At 36.9% G+C, this 24,010-nt stretch overlaps 1 long non-coding RNA gene across 1 annotated transcript; it reads right to left on the bottom strand.

Annotated features, from left to right (window-relative positions):
• Positions 1-8,342: 8,342 nt before the first annotated feature.
• On the bottom strand, positions 8,343-8,717 carry LOC122144858. The gene is made up of 2 exons (XR_006159878.1): positions 8,435-8,717; positions 8,343-8,381 (listed from the first exon to the last, which is right to left on the bottom strand). It is a non-coding gene; the product is annotated as an uncharacterized LOC122144858 (long non-coding RNA).
• Between the last annotated feature and the right edge of the window lie 15,293 nt (positions 8,718-24,010).

Genomic DNA, 24,010 nt, shown 5'->3' with positions numbered 1-24,010 from the left:
AGGCGCTCCCACTACAGCAGCGGATGTTACAGTGCATTCGTTTTCTTACCGCCTAAAATTATTATTATTATTAAATTAATAACCCCTAATAAAATAAAAAAATTAATAACATCACTACCCACATACAAACAACATTTTTTTTGTCTCTGTTTTAAATTAAAATTTTTTTTTAAAGTAGAAAGTACTATAATATTTAAAAATCAGTCTAACTGAAATTATTTGAAAATATCAAATAGTGACGAAAAGCGTGTGAATTGGAATAAAGAAACCGTGGCCAAAATTTGTAATGGGTTTACTTATTAATGGGAATTGTATTGGTTTTAAATGGGAACTGTAATGGTCCCTCCTTGTCGACTTCTGGTGGTAGCTTCTTAAAGCCACTAAATTAACGGAATTATTATATTGGCTTGGCACAAGCCAACATACTGTTATGCTATTTAAACTTCTTATTATTTTTCTTCTTCTGAGACTAAATTGCAAACCTATCTCCTCCTAGGGCTTTAAAGCCACAAGCCCCAAGCTCGGCAGAGACCTGGGGCACGGGGTGTAGTTTGTTGCTAGCCTATATCTTTTCAGAATGATTAGACTTCGCCGTCGACAACGGGTGGAAAGTAAAACATCCAATAAAAACACACTTGCTGAAATTCCTATATTTCTGGAATTGTTTTATTATTATTATTAATATTAATATTATTATTATTTATTTGAATTGTATAATTTAGACGATATTATTGACATCTCTGTTAGAATCTGATCTGTAAAACTGACTGAATATTCTCTAGGTGTGTCCGGTGCAGAAGAGACGATGTCAGTGATGGAGGGGGATTCTGTCACTCTAAACACCGATCTTACTGAAATACTGAATGATGATACAATACTGTGGATGTTTGGACCTAAGGGCTTAGTCGTATCTCAAATAACGAGAAAGAACGATTTTACTTCATTTTTTGCCACTGATGAGGCTAAATTCAGAGGCAGATTGCAAGTAGACCAAAAAACTGGCTCTCTTACCATCAGAAACACCAGAATCAGACACTCTGGACAATATAAACTAACCGTCTCTAGAAAACAGACTAAGATCAAGATATTTAGTGTTACCGTCTTTGGTGAGTATCAAGTCTTCCAATGTAATAATGATCTTGTTTGGAGTAGCACTGTGTTAATTAGATCATTCTACTGTTAAGACACCACAAGATGCATTTGAAATAATTTTCTTTGCTGTTAAATTAGTGAAACGTACATGAATTATACTGTACGTAAAACATCACTTAGAATGATTTTTTTTTCCAGGTGCAGTTGGTGAGATGGATGGAGTGAAGTCAGTGTCAGTGACGGAGGGAAATTCTGTCACTTTACACATTGATGCTAAAATACACACAGATGATCTGATCCTATGGAGGTTTGCAGATAAAGGTGTCCTCTTGGCTAAACTCGATGTAGAGACTAACGAGACCTCATTAAATGATGCTGATGAGAGATTCAAAGACAGACTGCAGCTGGATCAGACTGGATCTCTGACCATCAAGAATACCAGAACTGAACACACTGGACTTTATGAAGTACAGATCAGAGGCAGTGAGAGCTCACAGCGATTCCTTCTTTCTGTCACTGGTGAGTAAATCTAATCTTTTAATGTAATGACATACAGTAATTAAATCAAGGTTTAAACAAATATTAGATTACACGAACAAGAAATGTCAGAAAATCAGAATTAGACGTAGGAAATGAAGTGTTCTCTAATATGATTTATACAGAAAAATAATCAGCTTCGGATAAAAATTCGACACTGACTGTCTCTCTTTAGCGGTTTCAGATTTGACTCGATCTCTTGGCAAAATAGCGGCGCTAGCTGCTGCTGTTCTGCTGGTGGCTGCAGTTTTAACTGTTGTGGTGATTTATTTTCGCCCAAAAAATGCTGAACTGCAAATGGGTAAGTATTACAGTAGAGCTGACCCTAACCAATTTGGTGCCCTATAGGCAAGATTTTAGCTGACCCCCCTTGCATCACAGCCAATTCTGCCAGCGATCATATATACAATATAAATAAATAAGAATACTGCACAGAACGAAAAGACATCTGTTTCATCAAGAGGTAGCTAAATGTGATATTTTGAGACATTAAAGGGATAGTTCACCCAAAAATCAAAATTATGTCATTAACTCACCCTCATGTCGTTCCAAACCCGTGAGACCTCCGTTCATCTTCGGAACACAGTATAAGATATTTTAGATTTAGTCCCGAGAGCTTTCTGTCCCTCCATTGAGAATGTATGTACGGTATACTGTGCATACAAAAAAAGGTAACAAAAAACATCTTCAAAGTAGTCCATGTGACATCAGACGGTCCGTTAGAATTTTTTGAAGCATCGAAAATACATTTTGGTCCAAAAATATCAAAAACTACGACTTTATTCAGCATTGACTTCTCTCCCGGGTCTGTTAGGAGCGCGTTCACAACACTGCAGTTTAGTGATATCCGGTTCGCGAACGAATCACTCGATGTAACCGGATCTTCTTGAACCAGTTCACCAAATCGAACTGAATCGTTTGAAACGGTTCGCGTCAACAATAAGCATTAATCCACAAATTACTTAAGCTGTTAACTTTTTAACATGGCTGACACTCCCTCTGAGTTCAAATAAACCAATATCCGGGAGTAATTTATTTACTCAAACAGTACACTGACTGAACCGAGCCAGATAACGAATGAAACATTGACTCGTTCCAGCAAACATTAAAGAGCCTATCTGATTAATTAAGAGCATATAATGGACTTTATACAGAACACCGGGACACCGCGTGACAGTCTACTTACCGAGAAGTGGCACGTGTAAACTGCAGGAAAATATCGCGTTGTTTTCCTGTCGAGAGTTGGGTCAAGCTTATTGAACGTGTGAAGAACAAATCATACGATATAGTACGATTTAACCAATTAATTAAATCGTGCGAAATAGTACGAATTCGTCTTGATGGGCTTGTCCTAAATGCAATGAACAAATCGTACGAATTCGTACGACCCAGCTCGTACGATATCGTACGATTTAGCCACTTGGTTAATTCGCTAGCCTATTTTAGCTCTTAAAAGCGCTCTCTACGTGCACCTCAGAACGTGCGCAAATATTAAGCGCTCTCTGAAGTATTGTGTTTAAATGGACAAATTCACACAAAAATTGTCAAAATGCCCGTCTTGGTAAGCATCATATAGCAGACATAGCCGGCTGAACGTAGTGTATCAGTGCATTCTCTAAAAGTGACAGCACTTTCTTAATATTAATCGAACAGCAACAAAGAAATCACTCAATGCTCGATTAAATAACTTTTGTAACTTTAATAAAGATTAATCTTTAATTTATAGTCAAATATGCAATGCTGTTTTACATTTGATAACTTTATGCAATTTCTGTACCTAAAAACTAATGCTAGACCTACCTAAGTACAGTATATATCAAGTCTTTCAGTGTGTTAATGACTGTGCATTGTGTTAACAGTTTAAAAGATCAGAAATGAACTTACTTGCTCAAAGTTAAACCAAATTTAATTACTTACAGATTTGAATTATTTTAATTTATACCATGCTACAATAAAATAAATAAAAATCTCAGACAAAAAAACATTATCTTAAAATCTGAGAATTTTAAATTCAAAAGTCATAACATTAGAGATTCAGGTAATATCCTCTGCTTTACTTCACTTTGACAGATTTTTTTACATGCCTTGAATTAACAGAGGTTTAGCTCTAATGTTGATTTATTTTATTCCAACCACATTTTAAATTCAAATAACTTTGAAAATACTAAAAAAAAACAAATACAACTTGACTGATTCAGTACAAAAAGATGACAAAGTAAACCTTTTTTTAAACGATTGTTCTGATGAGTTATATAACAATTCTTCTTTAATAAAACACTAAAAATCTACATTTAAATGATGTCGCATCACTGCTCCTTTCACTTTTAATTTTTTTCTTATCGTCTCTGCATACATAGAAGAGAGTGGGAATGAATTAACGCCATTGACATAGAAGAGAGTGGGAATGAATTAACGCCATTGAAGAGTACAGAGGATGTGGGCGAAGAGGATAAGTGGGAAGGAATGAGTTCATATTGATGAGATAAGACACGGACACAAACATATTTATAATTTTATTTTATATATCTGGGTTTTTCAAGATTGTCGGAAACCCTGGTTTTTCAAAGGAAAAACTATTTTGAGGGGGGTGAATTAAAATCAAAATAAGAAATAACTTGATTTGTTTTTGTATTTTTTTATTTTGTATTTGTGATTTGTACTTGTTTTTGCTCGTTTTGTCTTATTTTAGTCATTTTAAGTCATCTTGAGTCCCCCTTGTAAGTTTGTGGAGTCCCTGAGAACCAATGTCCTAGAATCCACCTGAAGTCACGTAACAGAATTCTTCAAAATCAATAAACAAAACAGTAATTAGATGTGGGCAATATATCAGTTCAAACAAACCATACCATGAATACACAGTTATTCATCAAAAATCATATTTATTGGACCTGTCCTTCTACCATTTTTCCATGTCCTCTTGAGTTGCATGCAAAAATAAACACCACCAGTTTAGTTCAATTCAAAAACAAATGACTTAATTAAACTGCTTCTTTTAAGGATTTATTTTCACTCATATTGCACACTGGCTTGAATCAATCTTAAAAATCCTCCACTAAATGAAGTGGTATAGAATCAACATTTGAGTCTGTTGCATTCCTTACAGCAATGTCTCTTTTAAAAAGTATTTTTGTGTACTGAAGGCTTGTGAAACTTAATATCATTTCGAGGATTGTTCGCCAAGCCTCGCTGGTGTTTAAATGTAGCCTATTTGCCTGCACTTGCTCTGAACCAGTCAAACATAAAGCAACACGCGATCACACAGGGCAATTCTGACACTGTAAAAAATTAAAAAGGGGTAATTGAGACTTTTTCTCCCCACAATTCTGACATACTTTTCTTGCAATTCTGAATTCTTTCATTCTGAGAAGAAAAAAATCTGAATTGAGATTTAAATGCAAAATTCTGAGAAATAAACTCGCAATTCTGATAAAGTCAGAATTGCAAGATAAACTCACAACATGTAAGAAAATATTTTTTCCCCTCAGAATTGGAATTAACAACTCACAATTGTGAGAAAAGTCAGAATTGTGAGACATAAACTTTCAAGTTATAGTCAGAATTGTGTGATAGAAACTCACAATTGTGAGAAAATCCATTTTTCCGCCTCAGAACTCGCAATTGCAAGAAAGTCAGAATTGCATGACAAACCCAAAACTGTGAGGAACATATATTGAAACTCGCAGTTGTGAGAAAAAAGTTGAGTTTAGAACTCACAATTCTGAATTATTCTGAGAATTACAAGTTTATATCTTAAAATTCTGAAATGTAAACTCACAATTGAAAAAAAAAAGTTGGAAATACCTTTTTTCAGTGGAAGAAACATGTTTGTGTAAGGTAGACTTATTGACAAGTTTGGATAAGTAAGAGCAAAAAGCACAAAATATAGTACCTTCAATGCCCTGTAGATGGTGATATCACTTCTATAGTAGCATAAATAAACTGCTGCAGAAAAAGATAAATGTTACAACATCACAGATGTATTGGTGTAAATAGTACATTATATACAATAACAAAAAAAAAATCAAGTACAGTAACTAATTACATTTACTCAAATACTTAACACCATTGCATGCATCACATTATTGTCTGTAGTAGTTATGTCAGCATAGGAACACTCCGACTTTTTGGGACTTTAGCTTATTCACAGTATCCCCCAGAGTTAGATAAGTCCATACATACCTTTTTCCATTTCTGTGCGTTCTGTAAGTGTTATTTGACGCACCCACCGCTAGCCTAGCTTAGCACAAAGACTGGATGTGAATGGATAATGGTAGCATAGTAATCCCAATAAGTGACAAAATAATTCAAACATTTTCCTATTTACATGTTGTGATCTGTATAGTCACAGCGTGTACAAATAACAAGGCTATGTGAGACAGAGACCATTTTTAATCGTATAAATACTGGGAACTATATTCTCACTAGGCGTAGGAGCACAGCTAACGTTACTTGGGCGGAGCGGCTACTTGGGCGGAGTGATTAGCGCAGCACCCGAGACGCGCCGTGGTGAGGAGCAGAGAGTTCGCTCAGAGTTGGAGTAATAGAGTCAGCAATTACTAGATAGTAAATTTATAGTGTACAATCATGGGTGTTCGCTGTATTGTAAAGAGCTGCGACAATAACAAGGGGAGACTAGGTAATACTATGATGTTTCATAGAATTCCAACCAAAAACGCTGACCTGATGAATCGATGGCTACTTGTTCTGGGTATAGTTCCAAACACACCTGTAAACACCATCACGAAGTATTTCGTTTGCTCTGAACATTTTACTGTAGACGACTATTTTGAAAAAAATGCAAGTTGCCACACGGACCATGAAACGTGTGATAAAGGATACAGCCATCCCATCGATAATAAAGACAGGACAAATTGGATCACCTGTTGCTGCGGTAAGTGTTCCGTTATATTTTGAGATGACTAACATTAGCCATACTGTAACAGTGCCATGCTAATGTAATATAACCTTAGTAGTGACACTATTACGTGAATAGGGGCTCCGTGTATCCCCTTTATTGTTATTATTGTGTTGTCGTGAACACACTGTATCGCTCAATAACAAATTAACGGCGCTAAATTTAACTCTCAGGATAATACGTTCAACTTGCTAATGAATTGGAGGGGGATGGGCAGTTTTCTTTTTTGAGAAATGTTTGTGAAATAGTAGGCTAACGTTACTGTCTGTGGGTTCATTGTGCAAAAACTATTTGCCTTTTGCTATTTCTTTCCCCATATTCTTGGCTATTGTAATGCAATTATCTAACATTACTGTGTTATATGCTGTTCAATATATTTGGTCAGCTGTAATAAATTGCATTTCAAATATATCAATTCCTGCAATAATTCTTTATACATTTTCTGTGATAATTATTAATCAGGATGAGATGAGTGTTCTACAGCACTTTGTAACTCCTCGTCTGTGTATCCTGGCTCAAAACTATATGGTTCTGGATCTTGGTTTGATACACAGTAAAATTCCTCTGAGTCTGACAATTCCTCAAAGTCAGCCATGATCACGAGTCACGTCTAGCTAGTTAGTCACGTTTGTTTTGTTTACGGAACCATCAACAGAGCGTCTCGTGTGCTGCGCTAATCACTCCCCCCAAATTAGCCACTCCGCCCAAGTAACGTAAGCTGTGCTCCTACGCCTAGTGAGAATATAGTTCCCAGTATTTATACGATTAAAAACTGGTCTCTGTCTCATATAGCCTTGTTATTTGTACACGCTGTGACTATACAGATCACAACATGAAAATAGGAAAATGTTTGCATTATTTTGTCACTTATTGGGATTACTATGCTACCATTATCCATTTACATCCAGTCTTTGTGCTAAGCTAGGCTAGCGGTGGGTGCGTCAAATAACACTTACAGAACGCACAGAAATGAAAAAGGTAAGTATGGACTTATCTAACTCTGGTAGATGTTGTGACAGAATCTAATGCCAAAAAAATGAAAAAAATAAAATAACACCATTGCATGCATCACATTATTGTCTGTAGTAGTTATGTCAGCATCTGAGACTATTTTCATGGCAAAAACAATATAAAAAAAAAAAAAAAAAAAAAAAAAAAGACAACTGTCTGTAATTACCAGCAATTGAAGCTTTCGTAAAAATTAAATAAAACACGCAAAACTGAATATGGCACCATAACGAAGACCAACATACGTTAAATTCTGGAGGGGACATTGGATGGCGTTGCGTTGGGACATTATGGCGTTTGCCATTAATCAATCAATGTACTACAACGTAAAACAGGAACAAGAAAGGAATATTCTAAAACCAACTCATGTAAATCACCTTAATCATAATAGTTTTATTCAGAATAAGGTAAATAATTAGATTACTGATGTCAATGTAAACATAGTGATTGTGTCTTTAAAGGAACACCCACAGATTAACACATATGCACCTCTTTTAGTATCTTAGATGGTATAGGGTCTAACATACATGCTGCTGGTTTAAATTATTTAAAAAATTTAAACAATTCTTCCTCTCCTATAGCAGAATATACCCTAACTCAATCCATAACATTAAAAATTATATGACGGCTCTAATACAATATAACAATTAAATCTCTAATAATAGTATAGATCTTGGAAGTAAAGAAGTTCATAATGTCATTAATGCTGTGTTGTTGGGAAATGTCAACACCTGTTGATGTATTATTATTTTTTTTTATTAATTTAGCCATCGTACTGAATAAAATACCCGCAGGAGGAAGTACTGTCTCTCCATTCAATATGAAACACCTGTAGTTTTGCCAATGCCATTAACATCAAAACCTCCATTCAATATGAAACACCTGTAGTTTTGCCAATGCCATTAACATCAAACCAATGGGACAGTATTAAATATTAAATCTGAAGTATGATTTCAATGGTCCTGATGTGTTATCGAACTCCAATATAGTTCAGAATGCCTAGAAGTTGATACTGATGCATCTTTTCCATTATTCATATGGATATTACAATCACCAACAATTAGGACTTTATCTGCAGCTAGCACTAACTCTGAAAGAAAGTCAGCAAATTCTTTGATAAAATCTTTATGGTGCTCTGCATACAGTAGCCGGTACAAACATCACAGTGAATCAAAATGAATTATACCTCAAAACAGACCTCTGAGAAATACTGAAAATAATTGCCGTATTTTCCGGACTATAAGTCCGATTTTTTTCATAGTTTGGCTGGCTATAAATTGTGGGCATACCTCCCCCTTTAACTTTTGGACATGGCTCATATTTATAGCAGTAATCTTGGGGGTAGACCCATTTAAAGTAATGTAATAATCTGGTTTTGGCCAGTAGAAATTCAAATTTTACCCTTAAATTGGGTAAATCGTCATTTTTTTGTATTAGTTCGAGAACAGAAATATTCATTTGTTTATCTGTAATGTATCCATTTTTCATTGGAAAATCTAAATCTTCATTTATTAGTACTAGAACAAAAACAGAAACACTATATCAATATAACAATATAAAAAAACAGAAATAGTCTCTCTATAGTATGATATCAAGATAAAAGATTCCCTGTGTTAAAAATTAACTGATTTCTAAAATTAAAAGTGTCTGAAATATAAAAGTGTGATTAAACATGTAACTAAATTTCAGTGGCAGCCCTAAAAGCCAATATCACAACCTAAAATTCACTACAAATGCTCTGATCCTCCTGATATTTGTCAAACACAAACCTACATGACTAAACCGTTGTTTAACTGTGGATGGTAAAGCTCAGTTGGTCAAACCCCAATCCCCAGGCTCTTTCCTGTCCTGGTTGCTGTTAGTGTTGTGGACCCCTGTTACACCGTAATGTCTGGTCAACTGACAGGTCTCCAGGGATTACAAGCAGCTCTGACTTCATGATGCTCCACCCAGGCAGAGATGTCTGAAAGGCAAAGGATTGAGTGTTGGCTTTTCTGATGTACATAAGTGGCCAAAAGTGATGTTCAAACATAATATATTTGAGGATTGAGTGTTGGGAGAGTCTGTTTAAAAGAGGTAGAATGTTGCCAGTAGTGAGGGATGTGTTGATGATAACAAACACAGATGAACAAGAATATAATAAGTATCCAGTTTAGTATTTTCATCAATTCATTACAATATCCAGTTTTATTATATATATATATATACATATATATATATATATATATATATATATATATACACACACACACACTAAATGGCCACACTTAAATGCATGTATTTTAAAGAAATTAGACATTATGCCACTGACGTAGAGTAGCGGCCAAAAGAGATGTTCAAACAGGATATTGGTTTTACCACCAAAGATGAGGAAAACATTTAATAGATTTTTTTAAAAATATATTCTAAAAATAAGACATGAATAAAATGTGTCATGTTCAATAAATGTAAATATCTAAGAAGAAAAACAATGAGTTGTATTAGCAACTAAGGAAAAAAAAAAAAAATTGATAACAAAAACAAAACAAAAAAAAAAAAAAAAAACAAAAAAAAACACAGAGAGAGAGAGAGAGAGAGAGAGAGAGAGAGAGAGAGAGAGAGAGAGAGAGAGAGAGATAGAGAGAGAGAGAGAGAGAGAGAGAGAGAGAGAGAGAGAGAGTACAGGCCAGCAGCGTCTCTCACAGAGAGCTGTTCTATAGATATAACAGGGCCTATAGAGAGATGGGCCGAATACTTAAAACACCATTAGAGGACGGTATGGATAGAGGAGTAGAGATGGGCCGAATACTTAAAAGACCAGTAGATATCTATCCCTTTGTGGGACTTATAATAAGTGAACGGGCCAGCTGTCACTGCCGTCCTTGGATTTCCCTGGGTTCCCTGACTCTTCTGAGCACACAGCTGCTGTTTCCCCTTTGTACCACGGTGCTGACCACTCAAACAGCGACGACCTCTAGCACAACTGGGCAGCTCTCAGCTGAGGGTGGTTCAACGACCAGCTATCCACGGCCATCACTGGATTTCCCCGGGTCATTGGAGACCGCTGGCTCGAGGCCCCACAGCTCCAAAAGGTTGGTTCCATCGCACACGGAACCCCAAACAAAGTACTTGACCAAAGTGGCCTTCTGTGTCAGCCGGCATGGTTGAGTCCTCATACAGCCGGTGTCAGCTTTTAGGACTCAATTGGTATTAAAAAAAAAAAAAAATTAAAAAAAAGGGAATTAAACCTGTCAATGCCATACTCTCGCAGCATACCTTACATAGAACTGGATCAAAAATACACTGCAGTCATGTAGTTAGAATGTACTACTTACAACTATTTCAACTAACATTAAATAAAATATTAAATAAAATTAAATAAAAAATAAAAAAGTTAAGGAATAATTACAATTCTTCTTTTATTTTCATTAAATAATGCTCTCAGAACATTTCAGGGAGGCTGTTTCTAAATAACCTGAAAATAACCTGATTCAACACCTCTCTACCACCGCAAATATATTTCAAACTTTTCCACATTAACCGCTCTTTCAATGTACTCAAAACTAAACACTTAATTTAACTAATTTAATATGATTAAAAAGTACAATTTTGATCATATTCAACTAGAAATGTCTAAAATAAAGACAACGTGTGTAACACTTACATTAAAGTCGAAGCACAGAATTTAAGCTCTGATTGTTTTGCACTTCCACATTTACAGAGCCTTAGCTTTCAATTGGTTAAAAATACTTCAACTTTTTATATTTATTACAATTATTGATTATTAATGTACAATTCATCACTATCTAAAGTCTAATCAGCCCTACCTCACTTACATGATTTTCCACAAAGAGAGCCAAAATACTCACAAAATGGGAAAGATTGCATGTGCTGTTGTAGTTCTGGGGATGGTACTGTTAACAGTACAAACAGTTCTAGGCATGGTAACAACAGCAGCTTTAAAAAACAGCAGCAGGAGAAGCCACGGTTGCAGCAGCTACAACAATGGCGGCCTCTCCAACAGTAGTAGCTGCAACAGTGGTGAGCTCTCCAGCGGTATCAGCCACAACAACGGTGGCCTCTCCAGCAGCAGCAGTAGCCGCAACAACGGCAGCCACTCCAGCAGTAGCAGCTGCAACAACGGCGGCCGATCCAGTGGTGGCCTCTCCTCAGCAGCAGCCGCGATTGCGGCGGCTTCTCCTCAGCAGCAGCAGTAGCTGTGGCGGCCGTTCCTCAGCAGCAGCACAACCGCGGCGACCTTTCCACAGCACAGCCGTAACAGTGGGGGCCTCACCAGAAGCAGCAGCCACCGCAACCACGGCCTCTCCTGCAGCTGTAACTGCTGTCCATACAACGCCTAGAACTACTTTACCATCCCCAGCACTACAATTAAACATGCAATCATACATGAAAAACCAAATCAACGAATTAAAAAAAAAAAAAAAAAAAAAAAAAAAAGAGAGCAAGCAACAGAGGTATGGTATGGCTAGGAGAGCATAGATGGGCCGAATACTTAATAGAACAGGGAAACATCTGTGGGGCTTATAAGAAGTAAATGGGGCAGCGTTTCATTTAACAGGCCTAACGGTGAATGGAGCTCAATCAAGTGAGAACCAGAGGCAACATTATCTTCAATGACTCTTCCAAGCACACGACTGCAGCGTCCCCGGGCCCCTCATCCCCTTGTGGTAAACTTGTGATGAACTGAAAAGTGTATAAAATAAAAATTAAATTAAAAACAAAATGAATTACAGGGAGATAGAGAGAGGAAAGCCGACCTAGCTGAGATTGGGTTTCAACTTACTTGAATATCCAATTATAGAAAGGCAATGTGTGTATACATGTCTGTCAGGTAGGTAACAAAAGTAATCAAAGTCCTCATGAACTTGGAAAGTACAGTGATAAAGATAAAGACAGTGAGTCTGTCATGAAAACTGAAGAAAAAAACAACATAAAACTCAAATAACCAAAAAAAAAAAACCCCATCAAGCCAAAACTTTGAGGGATACAGTCTGGACACTGGTCAAAAATATGATGTGGATCAAAACCTTTCCTCAAAGTTATCCTAAAACCAATGTGCAGTCTTGTCTTAGGACAACTCTGATGAACTTTTGACTACTGTAATTAAATCCAAACTTTAAGGGATGCAGTCTGGTGATTGTTTGAGGGATGAGAGACAACAGAAGAAGCTCAAGGCTTAAGTTCAGTTATAAGCACAATACCTAAAACCATGGATAAGCAGAGACATTGCTAAAATAAATTAAAAGAAACCTGCATCCAGGGAGCAAAGGTGACAGCAGGAGAGAAAATGAACAGTCGATCAGTGATGCTACAATTTAATGAAGATTGAATGTCTGATAGTGTACACTGGGTTTGTCAGCTACACAATAAGACCTTATGTGCTAGATGCTGAAATATAGCTACTGCAGTGTGTGGAGGAAGCTGTACTGTGGATGTGTTTGAAACCATGAATATTAGAAATGTGAACAGAAAGAGCCCAAAAATGGTGTAAGTGTGGAGGGTCAGTGAAACCCTAGACCTGGAGGATATTTAGCATGTAAGAAGACCATAAAAGCACAAAACACACACACAAACAAAAAAATATATATAGTCAAGGATTGTCTTAAGCCGGGGGAAAACAGAACCAGCAGAAAAAGAGCAAGAATGAGACAAAATACAGCAACACAAAGTAGAACACAAATGGGATTTAGGGAAAGTGGAGTTCATACCTTTCACATCAAAAAGTAATCAATTGTTCTGTACAGACTGACAGCCAAAAAGAAATGATACATGATACATATTAAAACACTGGAAAATACCAGTGCTGAAGATGATATGATAGAAGAAATAAGAAACTAAAGTATCAGGCACTTTTAAACACTGACAAAATCTTTCAGTGGAATTCAAGACTTTGGAAACAGTAACGGTGAGAAAGAGTAGACTGAAAACAATATGGTGTGGTGAGATGTTAATGCACTTAATACAATATGGGTAAGGAATAATATAGGAATAATAAGGATTAATACCTATAATAATAGAAAAAATGGTAGGGGGGAAATGTTAAAGATGCAATAGGTAGTGATCACCATTCAATGATGCATAAAATAGTAATGATTTAACAGAAAGCAGATGAAAAGATGTAAAGATGAAAATGAATGCAAGTTATATAATGCTGCAGGAATAAAAGCTTAAGAAACTGAGAAGAATTGAGAAGTTTCTCATAAAAGAATTGGATCAAAAGTAAGAAAGTAGCCATGGTGGATGAACGTGTAGTCAAGAAATGGATACTAGGAATAAGGAAATGTAGGAGAAACACATTCATTCTAAAAGTGTATTTTATATTTAAAAAGCAAATATAAAAGTAGTAGCCTAATGCAAAGAAACATGTTTAATAAACATGCAAATATAACTGCAGAATTTGTAAAATCAATTGCAGAAGAAACGTATTAGTATTGGACATACAAGAAAAAATACAAGAAAAACTTAGCAATGGAGAAAGAACACATTAACCGCTCTTTCAATGTACTCAAAAACTAAACACTTAATTTAACTAATTTAATATGATTAAAAAGTACAATTTTGATCATATTCAACTAGAAATGTCTAAAATAAAGACAACGTGTGTAACACTTACATTAAAGTCGAAGCACAGAATTTAAGCTCTGATTGTTTTGCACTTCCACATTTACAGAGCCTTAGCTTTCAATTGGTTAAAAAAAACTTCAACTTTTTACATTATAACAATTATTGATTATTAATGTACAATTCATCACTATCTAAAGTCTAATCAGCCCTACCTCACTTACATGATTTTCTACAAAGAGAGCCAAAATACTCACAAAATGGGAAAGATTGCATGTGCTGTTGTAGTTCTGGGGATGGTACTGTTAACAGTACAAACAGTTCTAGGCATGGTAACAACAGCAGCTTTAAAAAACAGCAGCAGGAGAAGCCACGGTTGCAGCAGCTACAACAATGGCGGCCTCTCCAACAGTAGTAGCTGCAACAGTGGTGAGCTCTCCAGCGGTATCAGCCGCAACAACGGTGGCCTCTCCAGCAGCAGTAGCCGCAACAACGGCAGCCACTCCAGCAGTAGCAGCTGCAACAACGGCGGCCGATCCAGTGGTGGCCTCTCCTCAGCAGCAGCCGCGACCTGCGGCGGCTTCTTCTCAGCAGCAGCAGTAGCTGCAGCGGGCCGTTCCTCAGCAGCAGCACAACCGTGGCGACCTTTCCACAGCACAGCCGTAACAGTGGGGGCCTCACCAGAAGCAGCAGCCACCGCAACCATGGCCTCTCCTGCAGCTGTAACTGCTGTCCATACAACGCCTAGAACTACTTTACCATCCCCAGCACTACAATTAAACATGCAATCATACATGAAAAAAAGCCAATCAACGAATTAAAAAAAAAAAAAAAAAAAAGTAAAAGTAAGAGAGCAACAGTAGGGCCATGGTATGGCTAGGAGAGCATAGATGGGCCGCATACTTAATAGACCAGGGAAACATCTGTGGGGCTTATAAGAAGTAAATGGGGCAGCGTTTCATTTAACAGGCCCTAACGGTGAATGGAGTTCAATCAAGTGAGAACCAGAGGCAACATTATCTTCAATGACTCTTCCGAGCACACGACTGCAGCGTCCCCCGGGCCCCTCGTCCCCTTGTGGTAAACTTGTGATGAACTGAAAAGTGTATAAAATAAAAATTAAATTAAAAACAAAATGAATTTCAGGGAGATAGAGATAGGAAAGCCGACCTAGCTGAGATTGGGTTTGAACTTACTTGAATATCCAACTATAGAAAGGCAATGCGTGTATACATGTCTGTCAGGTAGTTAAAAAAGTAATCAAGTCCTCATGAACTTGGAAAGTACAGTGATAAAGATAAAGACAGTGAGTCTGTCATGAAAACTGAAGATGAATTCAAGGTATTTTGAAATTCCCTGAAGTAATGAATCCCATCAAGCTATGAATGAAAGCTCTAGGAGAAATACACTGGTCAAAATATGATGTGGGATCAAAACCTTTCCTCAAAGTTATCCTAAAACCAATGTGCAGTCTTGTCTTAGGACAACTCTGATGAACTTTTGACTACTGTAATTAAATCCAAACTTTAAGGGATGCAGTCTGGTGATTGTTTGAGGGATGAGAGACAACAGAAGAAGCTCAAGGCTTAAGTTCAGTTATAAGCACAATACCTAAAACCATGGATAAGCAGAGACATTGCTAAAATAAAATTAAAAGAAACCTGCATCCAGGGAGCAAAGGTGACAGCAGGAGAGAAAATGAACAGTCGATCAGTGATGCTACAATTTAATGAAGATTGAATGTCTGATAAAGTGTACACTGGGTTTGTCAGCTACACAGTAAGACCTTATGTGCTAGATGCTGAAATATAGCTACTGCATTGTGTGGAGGAAGCTGTACTGTGGATGTGTGTTTGAAGCCATGAATATTAGAAATGTGAACAGAAAGAGCCCAAAAATGGTGTAAGTGTGGAGGTCAGTGAAACGCTGGACCACAAACAAAAAATATATATATCAAGACCATAAAAGCACAAAACACACACACAAACAAAAAAATATATATGTCAAAGGATTGTCTTAAGCCGGGGAAAACAGAACCAGCAGAAAGAGCAAGAACGAGACAAAATACAGCAACACAAAGTAGAACACAATGGGATTTAGGGAAAGTGGAGTTCATACCTTTCACATCAAAAGTAATCAATTGTTCTGTACAGACTGACAGCCAAAAAGAAATGATACATGATACATATTAAAACACTGGAAAATACCAGTGCTGAAGATGATATGATAGAAGAAATAAGAAACTAAAGTATCAGGCACTTTTAAACACTGACAAAATCTTTCAGTGGAATTCAAGACTTTGGAAACAGTAATGAGAAAGAGTAGACTGAAAACAATACGGTGTGGTGATGTTAATGCACTTAATACAATATGGGTAAGGAATAATATAGGAATAATAAGGATTAATACCTATAATAATAGAAAAATGGTAGAGGAAATGTTAAAGATGCAATAGGTAGTGATCACCATTCAATGATACATAAAATAGGTATTATTTAACAGAAAGCAGATGAAAAGATGTAAAGATGAAAATGTATGCAAGTTATATAAAGCTGCAGGAATAAAAACTTTAAGAAACTGAGAAGAATTGAGAAGTTTCTCATAAAAGAATTGGATCAAAAGTAAGAAAGTAGCCATGGTGGATGAACGTGTAGTCAAGAAATGGATACTAGGAATAAGGAAATGTAGGAGAACACATTCATTCTAAAAGTGTATTTTATATTTAAAAAGCAAATATAAAAGTAGTAGCCTAATGCAAATAAACATGTTTAATAAACATGCAAAAATATAACTGCAGAATTTGTAAATCAATTGCAGAAGAAACGTATTCGGTATTGGACATACAAGGAAATACAAGAAAAACTTAGCAATGGAGAAAGAACACATTAACCGCTCTTTCAATGTACTCAAAACTAAACACTTAATTTAACTAATCTATCTATGATTAAAAAGTAAAATTTTGACCATATTCAACTAGAAATGTATAAAATAAAGACAACATGTGTAACACTTACATTAAAGTCGAAGCACAGAATTTAAGCTCTGATTGTTTTGCACTTCCACATTTACAGAGCGTTAGCTTTCAATTGGTTAAAAAAAACTTCAACTTTTTACATTTACAATTATGATTATTAAATGTACAATTCATCACTATCTAAAGTCTAATCAGCCCTACCTCACTTACATGATTTTCCTACAAAGAGAGCCAAAATACTCACAAAATGGGAAAGATTGCATGTGCTGTTGTAGTTCTGGGGATGGTACTGTTAACAGTACAAAACAGTTCTAGGCATGGTAACAACAGCAGCTTTAAAAAAACAGCAGCAGGAGAAGCCACAGTTGCAGCAGCTACAACAATGGCGGCCTCTCCAACAGTAGTAGCTGCAACAGTGGTGAGCTCTCCAGCGGTTGTATCAGCCGCAACAACGGTGGCCTCTCCAGCAGCAGTAGCCGCAACAACGGCAGCCACTCCAGCAGTAGCAGCTGCAACAACGGCGGCCGATCCAGTGGTGGCCTCTCCTCAGCAGCAGCCGCGACTCCGGCGGCTTCTTCTCAGCAGCAGCAGTAGCTGCAGCGGCCGTTCCTCAGCAGCAGCACAACCGCGGCGACCTTTCCACAGCACAGCCGTAACAGTGGGGGCCTCACCAGAAGCAGCAGCCACCGCAACCACGGCCTCTCCTGCAGCTGTAACTGCTGTCCATACAACGCCTAGAACTACTTTACCATCCCCAGCACTACAATTAAACATGCAATCATACATGAAAAACCAATCAACGAATTAAAAAAAAAAGAGTAACAAAACAGAGGTTGGTATGGCTAGGAGAGCATAGATGGGCCGCAATACTTAATAGACCAGGGAAACATCTGTGGGGCTTATAAGAAGTAAATGGGGCAGTGTTTCATTTAACAGGCCTAACGGTGAATGGAGTTCAATCAAGTGAGAACCAGAGGCAACATTATCTTCAATGACTCTTCCGAGCACACGACTGCAGCGTCCCCGGGCCCCTCGTCCCCTTGTGGTAAACTTGTGATAAACTGAAAAGTGTATAAAATAAAAATTAAATTAAAAACCAAATGAATTTCAGGGAGATAGAGAGAGGAAAGCCGACCTAGCTGAGATTGGGTTTCAACTTACTTGAATATCCAATTATAGAAATGCAATGTGTGTATACATGTCTGTCAGGTAGGTAACAAAGTAATCAAGTCCTCATGAACTTGGAAAGTATAGTGATAAAGATAAAGACAGTGAGTCTGTCATGAAAGCTGAAGACGAATTCAAGGTATTTTGAAATTCCCTGAAGTAATGAATCCCATCAAGCTATGAATGAAAGCTCTAGGAGAAATACACTGGTCAAAATATGATGTGGATCAAAACCTTTCCTCAAAGTTATCCTAAAACCAATGTGCAGTCTCGCCTTAGGACAACTTTGATAAACTTTTGACTACTGTAATTAAATCCAAACTTTAAGGGATGCAGTCTGGTGATTGTTTGAGGGATGAGAGACAACAGAAGAAGCTCAAGGCTTAAGTTCAGTTATAAGCACAATACCTAAAACCATGGATAAGCAGAGACAAGATCATACATACTAGATGTTGAAATAAACTACGGTGCGTGAAAGCAAACACCACTGTGTATGCGTGTTGGAAACCATAAGTACTGGAAATGCGAACAGAAACCTGGGTTTGTCAGCTACACAGTAAGACCTTATGTGCTAGATGCTGAAATATAGCTACTGCAGTGTGTGGAGGAAGCTGTACTGTGGATGTGTTTGAAACCCATGAATATTAGAAATGTGAACAGAAAGAGCCCAAAAATGGTGTAAGTGTGGAGGTCAGTGAAACCCTAGACCTGGAGGATATTTAGCATGTAAGAACACAAACAAAAAATATATATATCAAAGGATTGTCTTAAGCCGGGGAAAACAGAACCAGCAGAAAGAGCAAGAACGAGACAAAATACAGCAACACAAAAAGTACGTTACAATAAGAAAAAAAAAAATAAAAGTAAATACATACAAAACCATAAAAAATAAACTCTTCTAAAAAGACACAAAACCGAAGAGAAATGATACATAATACATATTAAAACACTGGAAAATACCAGTGCTGAAGATGATATGATAGAAGAAATAAGAAAAACTAAAGTATCAGGCACTTTTAAACACTGACAAAATCTTTCAGTGGAATTCAAGACTTTGGAAACAGTAATGAGAAAGAGTAGACTGAAAACAATACGGTGTGGTGATGTTAATGCACTTAATACAATATGGGTAAGGAATAATATAGGATTAATACCTATAATAATAGAAAAATGGTAGAGGAAATGTTAAAGATGCAATAGGTAGTGATCACCATTCAATGATACATAAAATAGGTATTATTTAACAGAAAGCAGATGAAAAGATGTAAAGATGAAAATGTATGCAAGTTATATAAAGCTGCAGGAATAAAAGCTTTAAGAAACTGAGAAGAATTGAGAAGTTTCTCCTAAAAGAATTAAATCAAAAGAAAGAACGTAACCATGGTGGACGAACGTGTAGTCAAGAAATGGATACTAGGAATAAGGAAATTTAGGAGGACACATTCATTCTAAAAGTGTATTTTATATTTAAAAAGCAAATATAAAAGTAGTAGCCTAATGCAAAGAAACATGTTTAATAAACATGCAAATATAACTGCAGAATTTGTAAATCAATTGCAGAAGAAACGTATTCGTATTGGACATACAAGGAAATACAAGAAAAACTTGCAGTGACAATCAATTAACATTAACCGCTCTTTCAATGTACTCAAAACTAAACACTTAATTTAACTAATTTAATATGATTAAAAAGTACAATTTTGGATCATATTCAACTAGAAATGTCTAAAATAAAGACAACGTGTGTAACACTTACATTAAAGTCGAAGCACAGAATTTAAGCTCTGATTGTTTTGCACTTCCACATTTACAGAGCGTTAGCTTTCAATTGGTTAAAAAAAACTTCAACTTTTTATATTTATTACAATTATTGATTATTAATGTACAATTCATCACTATCTAAAGTCTAATCAGCCCTACCTCACTTACATGATTTTCTACAAAGAGAGCCAAAATACTCACAAAATGGGAAAGATTGCATGTGCTGTTGTAGTTCTGGGGATGGTACTGTTAACAGTACAAAAACAGTTCTAGGCATGGTAACAACAGCAGCTTTAAAAAAACAGCAGCAGGAGAAGCCACAGTTGCAGCAGCTACAAACAATGGCGGCCTCTCCAACAGTAGTAGCTGCAACAGTGGTGAGCTCTCCAGCGGTATCAGCCGCAACAACGGTGGCCTCTCCAGCAGCAGTAGCCGCAAACAACGGCAGCCACTCCAGCAGTAGCAGCTGCAACAAACGGCGGCCGATCCAGTGGTGGCCTCTCCTCAGCAGCAGCCGCGACTGCGGCGACTTCTCCTCAGCAGCAGCAGTAGCTGCAGCGGCCGTTCCTCAGCAGCAGCACAACCGTGGCGACCTTTCCACAGCACAGCCGTAACAGTGGGGGCCTCACCAGAAGCAGCAGCCACCGCAACCACGGCCTCTCCTGCAGCTGTAACTGCTGTCCATACAACGCCTAGAACTACTTTACCATCCCCAGCACTACAATTAAACATGCAATCATACATGAAAAACCAATCAACGAATTAAAAAAAAAACAGAGCAACAGAGGTATGGTATGGCTAGGAGAGCATAGATGGGCCGAATACTTAATAGACCAGGGAAACATCTGTGGGGCTTATAAGAAGTAAATGGGGCAGCGTTTCATTTAACAGGCCTAACGGTGAATGGAGCTCAATCAAGTGAGAACCAGAGGCAACATTAACTTCAACTGGTTCAACGTCCAGCGGTCACTGCCGTCCTTGGATTTCCCCGGGTCACTGGAAACCGCTGGCTCGAGGCCCCACAGCTCTAAAAGGTTGCTTCCGTCGCACACGGAACCCCAAACAAAGTACTTGACCAAAGTGGCCTTCTGTGTCAGCCGGCATGGTTGAGTCCTCGCCCGGTGCCCAATTGCTGATGTCGCGCCGCGTGTCATCACCAATGATACGAGGACAGAGGCTTTAGGGACCACACACACAGCCGGTGTCGGGCAAGTCAGGCCAAATTTAAATAAGCGAGTGGGTAATGTAAGAGAAAAGAAGAGGGGGAAAATGATAATAAAAGGAGATAAACTGAACAGTGTATAAAATAAAAATAAAATTAAAAACCAAATGAATTTCAGGGAGATAGAGAGAGGAAAGCCGACCTAGCTGAGATTGGGTTTGAACTTACTTGAATATCCAACTATAGAAAGGCAATGCGTGTATACATGTCTGTCAGGTAGTTAAAGTAATCAAGTCCTCATGAACTTGGAAAGTACAGTGATAAAGATAAAGACAGTGAGTCTGTCATGAAAACTGAAGATGAATTCAAGGTATTTTGAAATTCCCTGAAGAAATGAAAACCCATCAAGCTATGAATGAAAGCTCTAGAAGAAATACACTGGTCAAAATATAATGTGGATCAAAACCTTTCCTCAGAGTTAGTTATCAATGTGCAGTCTTGTCTTAGGACAACTTTGATGAACTTTTGACTACTGTAATTAAATCCAAACTTTAAGGGATGCAGTCTGGTGATTGTTTAAGGGGTGAGAGACAACAGAAGAAGCTCAAGGCTTAAGTTCAGTTATAAGCACAATACCTAAAACCATGGATAAGCAGAGACATTGCTAAAATAAATTAAAAGAAACCTGTATCCAGAGAGAAAATGAACAGTCTATCAGTGATGCTACAATTTAATGATGATTGAATGTCTGATAAAGTGTACACTGGGTTTGTCAGCTACACAGTAAGACCTTATGTGCGGAGGAAAGCTGTACTGTGGATGTGTGTTTGAAGCCATGAATATTAGAAATGTGAACAGAAAGAGCCCAAAAATGGTGTAAGTGTGGAGGTCAGTGAAACCCTAGACCTGGAGGATATTTAGCATGTCACAAAACCATAAAAGCACAAAACAAACACAAACAAAAAATATATATATCAAAGGATTGTCTTAAGCCGGGGAAAACAGAACCAGCAGAAAGAGCAAGAACGAGACAAAATACAGCAACACAAAGTAGAACACAATGGGATTTAGGGAAAGTGGAGTTCATACCTTTCACATCAGAAGTAATCAATTGTTCTGTACAGACTGACAGCCGAAGAGAAATGATACATAATACATATTAAAACACTGGAAAATACCAGTGCTGAAGATGATATGATAGAAGAAATAAGAAACTAAAGTATCAGGCACTTTTTAAACACTGACAAAATCTTTCAGTGGAATTCAAGACTTTGGAAACGGTAATGAGAAAGAGTAGACTGAAAAACAATATGGTGTGGTGATGTTTATGCACTTATAGGGAGATATTAAATGAAATATAAAATATGCAACAATTAACAGAAACCATAATGGTAGAGGAAATGTTAAAGATGCAACAAGTAGTGGTCACCATTCAGTGATGTATAAAATAGGTATGATTTAACAGAAATCAGATGAAAAGATGTACAGATGAAAATTTATGCAAGTGATATAAAGCTGCAGGAATAAAAACTTTAAGAAACTGAGAAGAATTGAGAAGTTTCTCATAAAAGAATTGGATCAAAAGTAAGAAAGTAGCCATGGTGGATGAACGTGTAGTCAAGAAATGGATACTAGGAATAAGGAAATTTAGGAGGACACATTCATTCTAAAAGTGTATTTTATATTTAAAAAGCAAATATAAAAGTAGTAGCCTAATGCAAAGAAACATGTTTAATAAACATGCAAATATAACTGCAGAATTTGTAAATCAATTGCAGAAGAAACGTATTCGTATTGGACATACAAGGAAATACAAGAAAAACTTAGCAATGGAGAAAGAACAGCAGTGACAATCACTGAGAAAGCTTAAAAGTGCACAAGGAAAAAGAAAGAAAAATAACAGATATACAGCATTAGGAGAAGCCAACCAAACAAGATATGCTGTACTATGATTAAAAGCCTATTTGATGTGTGTTAGAATGCTATACTGCATCTGCATAAGTATGAAGGACAGAAAAAAATCCCAGATTCACGGAAGCATGCTGTTGTTGTGTAAAAAATGTAAAACCAGGTAAAGAAAGAACAAATTTCAGCAAATAAATAAAAATAGAGGAAGATCATTGTATATGCATAATGGGAGAAGAGTCAAAACATCAAACATGAAAACGTAGCTATACAAGTCATAAAGACTGTAGTAAAATAAGAAAAATAAAACTGGGATAACAAGTGGAAATATAAGGAAACTAATGAGGAAAATAACGAGTTTTGGCAAGAAATATGGAACAAAGAATAAGAAACAAATTGTAAACAAAAATAAATAATAATAATAATAATGATCATGATGATGATGATGATGATGATGATAATTAACAACAGGTAAGAAGATAATATAAAGAACCAAATTGGCAACTCAAATTCGTTTAAATCAGTCATTAAGAATAGGGAAAGATAAAACAGGACTTTGGCCTCTTGGACCAAGAAGAGACAGTTAAACGTGCATTGCAAGGTGTATGAAAAAGCAAGAGAAGAGTTTGCACAGAAAAAAAGTCAATCTCCACCTTCTTTACCACACAAGGAAGGAAAAGTTCGCCCTTAAGTCAGATTTTCCTGATTATTACTCACCCAAATGCCATCCGAGAAGTATCTGACTTTCTTGCTTCAGCCGAAGAGAAGTTTTTTTGGAGGGAAACAATCCAGGATTTTTTCCCGTCGAAAGCAAATAAACGATCCAAAACCCAAATTTAAGCCGCTTCCAAAGGGTTCCACACTTGACGAATAAGGCTCTTCTCTAGCGAAACGATCAGTCATTTTCAAAAGAAAAAAAAAATACACA

The sequence above is a fragment of the Cyprinus carpio genome, unplaced genomic scaffold, assembly GCF_018340385.1.
Source record: "Cyprinus carpio isolate SPL01 unplaced genomic scaffold, ASM1834038v1 S000006786, whole genome shotgun sequence".
NCBI lineage: Eukaryota > Metazoa > Chordata > Actinopteri > Cypriniformes > Cyprinidae > Cyprinus > Cyprinus carpio.
The sequence above is the reverse complement of the archived record's forward strand: the minus strand, read 5'-3'. Positions and strand labels throughout refer to the sequence as shown.